Source organism: Poromitra crassiceps (genome assembly GCF_964638095.1).
Source record: "Poromitra crassiceps genome assembly, chromosome: 3".
NCBI classification, from domain to species: domain Eukaryota; kingdom Metazoa; phylum Chordata; class Actinopteri; order Beryciformes; family Melamphaidae; genus Poromitra; species Poromitra crassiceps.
The window spans coordinates 16711473-16716498 of NC_139625.1; the positions used below are offsets into that span (position 1 = coordinate 16711473).

General features: G+C 47.2%; 1 pseudogene across 1 annotated transcript; it reads left to right on the forward strand.

Moving 5' to 3' along the window:
- The first annotated feature begins 1645 nt into the window (after positions 1-1645).
- LOC310772999 (ubiquitin-conjugating enzyme E2 Z pseudogene) lies at positions 1646-2347 on the forward strand (annotated as a pseudogene). Its single transcript has one exon. The product of its transcript is annotated as a ubiquitin-conjugating enzyme E2 Z pseudogene (transcript).
- Positions 2348-5026: the final 2679 nt, after the last annotated feature.

The window sequence follows — 5026 nt, forward strand, 5'->3', positions numbered from 1 at the left end:
CAAACGTCGGCCCATATCGGCCTGGCCTGCTTGGTATCTAATGCCCGGCCTGAATTATGATCCCAGTCCGCCCCTGTTTTTAACTATATCGCCCAGCCCTACTCATGATATATAATATACAGTCTCTAGTGTATGATTCAACCTTTCCCATGTTCTAATCTAGTGTAAAAAGCAAACAAACTGAAAAAAGAAAAGAAAAAAAGAAACAAAAATCGCAATAAATCGTAATATCGAATCGCAATAATCGTAGAATCGCAATACTTAAGAATCGCAATATATATCGAATCGGCACCCAAGTATCGTGATAGTATCGAATCGGGAGATAAGTGAATCGGCACAGCCCTACTACATACATACTATAACTCCCTGTAGGAATTATAGGCTAATGATACCATATGGGGGGGGGGGGGGGGGCATAAAGTACGGTCAAATTAAAGTCATTATAAATTCACTGTTGAGCAGCTTCTTTTGGAATATTATGCAATATGAAAGTGATCATCTATCTATCTATCTATCTATCTATCTATCTATCTATCTATCTATCTATCTATCTATCTATCTATCTATCTATGTATCTATTAGGGCTGGGTTTAAAAAAGTCGATATCTCAGATATTAATTTGAAGGAACTGATATCGATTCATCCCAATATCGTTCTTTGCCTTTTCCCGTGGATGCTTGAAGCTTTAACCCCCGTTAGACTCACATGGTTTGGTTCTTACGGCTCGATCTCACCTGGCACGTCATGTACGCGTCCCGGCTCTGACGCGGTCGTCGGAGCTGCTCGCGGGCATTTTAATCAACGCTTGTGATCCCACCAGGCATGCAACGGCGTGTATCAGAAGCGTCCCAGAAGCGGCTCGGCTCCCCGCTCCGCTAAATATACGCAGCAGTTCTAGTTTTCACGGATGACGCCTGGAATCTGCGTCAAGCTGCACAGAGCAGATCGTTCAGCCCGGAAGTCAGACACAGCAACTGCACGAGAATCCGGTCGATTTTCATAATAAAACACCGTGTGCAGACCCAATACCGACTCCTTCTCCTTCTCCCCCCTCCCCCTGTAGTCTTTCAAGTAGACGAAGAAATGCAAGAGTTCTCCTCCTGCTAACAGGCACTGTATGACAAATAAAGAAATAATTTCAGCCTACTTACCCATGGTAGAAGCACAAAAATCAAAGGAAAATGACCAAATCAGAAGCAAGTCAACGACAGACTGTGTTGTTTGTGTGTTGTGCTCTTTACATCCACCCCATTGTAGGCATTGTACACACAGTATCGCGCGATCTCGTAAATCCCGCGTGATCTTGCATCCAGCTGCCAGGCAGAGCTCGGAAGCGCTCCGCTTCTGAAACGTGTGCGGTGGGATTTGCCGCCGTGCGGAGGACGGAGCAGAGCCGCGCCGCAGCCAGAACGCTGCGCAGACGGACTTGGTGGGACCAAGGTGTCAGCGTGTCAAGACCTCGTAAGGCCCCGTCATGTGGTATTCACAACATATTAAATGGACATTTTCTGAAAGCGTCGAGTGACGTGGCACTGATGACATCACAATTGCTCGAGTGACATCACTAATGACATCACAAATGCCCTTAAAAAAACGAAAAAAACGAAAATGTACGGAGTACGACTACGAACCTCAGAAGTGAACGATGATGAGCATACGGAGGATCAACAGAGACATCAAGCTCATCTATAAGGACCCTCCTCCAGGAATATTTGTCATTCCTGATTCTGTAGATATGAGCAAGATCCACGCACTGATCACCGGGCCGTCCGACACGCCGTACGAAGGCGGCTTCTTCCTCTTCCTGTTCCACTGCCCTCCCGAGTACCCCATCCAGCCGCCGAAGGTCACACTCATCACCACCGGAAACAACACCGTCCGCTTCAACCCCAACCTCTACCGCAACGGAAGAGTCTGCCTCAGCATCCTGGGGACGTGGGATGGCCCAGCGTGGAGTCCAGCCCAGAATCTCTCAACTGTCCTCATCTCCATCCAATCTCTGATGACGGAAAACCCATATCACAATGAACCTGGCTACGAGAAGGAGCACAGCCCGGGGGCCAGCGAGCAATACAACGAGTGCATTCGCCACGAGACCATCAGGGTCGCCGTCTGCGACATGCTGGAGGGCAAAGTTCCCTGTCCCAAAGATCTGTGTAGTAAGATGGAGAAGTCCTTCGTAGAGTATTATGATATCTATGAGAGAGTCTGCAAGGAGAGACTGCATCTACAGGGAAAGAACATGAACGACCCGTTCGGCGAGAAACGCGGCTGTTTTGACTACCAGGGCCTGCTGGTTCGCCTCGGGGACATCCGCAGGCGAATTCAGGAGACATGCCTGCCATAGGACGACCATGACGACCACGACGCCTGACATCACTGATGATTTCCCCGCTGATGTCACTGTTGACATCATCCAAACTTTGACATTGACTGAAAACACTGTGCTGTCCAAACACTGTTGATCTCGAAATAAAGACTTTTTAACGGGGGGAAAAGTAAAAAGTTGTCAGAAAAATACATACTCAGTAAAGAGTACAGACCAGAAAATCCTACTTAAGTAAAGTATTTGTACTTAGTTACTTCCCATCTCTGATCGTGTCGAATCGGGACCTTGTGTATCGGAATCGTGTCAAATGGTGAATTCAGCGGCGATACCCAGCCCTAATATCTATCTAGCGCCTGCAGGACCGCCTTTGCTCAAATCCAAATTCTCCAACTGAGTCAAAATATTGAATACAATCCCTCACTCCTATCATATTCCTTTTTTTACACGGTGCAAATGCTTTCTTCTTCTTCTAATGGCTTTCCGGCAGACCGGATGGATGCCTTGCAGCAGGTACATTGGTGCCTCTCACAGTTGGATGGTCTCACTCTAGACCTGGTTCTTCTTCTTTTAAGTTTCCGGTGTTTCTCACACCTCCTCAATCTTGGCTGTTGCGCCTCGTCTCATGTTCCTCCGCTCCTCATCCCTCCTGAGCAACGCGCCTTCACCTTCGTGAAGGGGTCCTCCATTAAGAGAGTTCAGCCCAGGGGCAAAAGCCATCGTCTGGTTCCCCTCCTGAAGTGTGTGTTGGGTCTCACCGCAAATGCTTTCTATAAGTGACTTTGTGTCCTTCCGTCCGTCCGCCCTTCCCTCTGTCCGTTATGGCACGGAATGTCCATCTGTCACCTGAAGCAGCCGCTTCTAGTGATTGAAACACTAAAACACAATACAACTGAGCATGCAAATGCCCCCAACTGATGAGGTCATACCCACTGATGATGTCTTGCCCCACAATCAGTGAGTGATGTAACTGATGATGTCATGTCTCACGGCCACAATCGTCGAGTGGGGGCCAGTGGTGACTGATGATGTCATACAACACATACACACACACATACAAGTTTCAATGTTATTCTGGCTCACTCACTCACTCACTCACAAACTCACTCGCTGCTCTGAGTTTTTTGCGGCTTCAGTTTGCACACAAATCCTTATCACAAACGCTGTGTATAAATGCGAAATCAAACGTGAGAACGCAACGCCAGTTTGCCGTTTTATGCAGAGACTGTTGTCGTCTAAACATAGCCTGAGGGTGTGATTTTTTTTAATATCACTAATAGCTTGTAAGACCTTCAGGTGGCTAGTGACACACACACACACACACACACACACGCACACACTCACTCACCACACTCACTCACTCACTCACTCACTCACTCACTCACACACACACACACACACACACACACACACACACACACACACACACACACACACACACACACACACACACTATCTCGCTCAACGTCACAAATCTAGTGACATTACATTTGACATATTAAAAGGGGCTTGTCAGATTTCCATAAAACCAGCAGAGATTTGCCCATTCGTTGGCATCTCTGTCGAAAAGTAATCGCCCACACGCTCACGACAATTATTATAATGGACTGATTGTTGGATTATACCACCAAAATGGGTTTAGCACACATCTGCATAATTGTTCTTAGCACACGGGCGTCTGGGCTGCTGGCTGCCATTAACTGTTGCTGAGCGGAGGGTGATTGAGGAGTCTTTTGATGCTTGAAGAACAGTGGCAAAGTGTGTGAGCGCTCCTCTCTCCTGTGTCTTCATAACGGCATGGTGGAAGCAGGTTCAACTCTCCTGTGTCTTCATAATGGCATGGTGGAAGCAGGTTCAACTCTCTTCTTCTGTGTCTTCATAATGGCATGGTGGAAGCAGGTTCAACTCTCCTGTGTCTTCATAATGGCATGGTGGAAGCAGGTTCAACTCTCTCATGTGTCTTCATAATGGCATGGTGGAAGCAGGTTCAACTCTCTCCTGTGTCTTCATAATGGCATGGTGGAAGCAGGTTCAACTCTCTCATGTGTCTTCATAATGGCCTGGTGGAAGCAGGTTCAACTCTCTTCTTCTGTGTCTTCATAATGGCATGGTGGAAGCAGGTTCAACTCTCTTCTTCTGTGTCTTCATAATGGCATGGTGGAAGCAGGTTCAACTCTCTTCTTCTGTGTCTTCATAATGGCATGGTGGAAGCAGGTTCAACTCTCTTCTTCTGTGTCTTCATAATGGCATGGTGGAAGCAGGTTCAACTCTCTTCTTCTGTGTCTTCATAATGGCCTGGTGGAAGCAGGTTCAACTCTCTTCTCCTGTGTCTTCATAATGGCATGGTGGAAGCAGGTTCAACTCTCTTCTCCTGTGTCTTCATAATGGCATGGTGGAAGCAGGTTAAACTCTCTTCTTCTGTGTCTTCATAATGGCATGGTGGAAGCAGGTTCAACTCTCTTCTCCTGTGTCTTCATAACGGCATGGTGGAAGCAGGTTCAACTCTCTCCTGTATCTTCATAATGGCATGGTGGAAGCAGGTTCAACTCTCTCCTTCTGTGTCTTCATAATGGCCTGGTGGAAGCAGGTTCAACTCTCTCCTTCTGTGTCTTCATAATGACATGGTGGAAGCAGGTTCAACTCTCTTCTCCTGTGTCTTCATAATGGCATGGTGGAAGCAGGTTCAACTCTCTTCTCCTG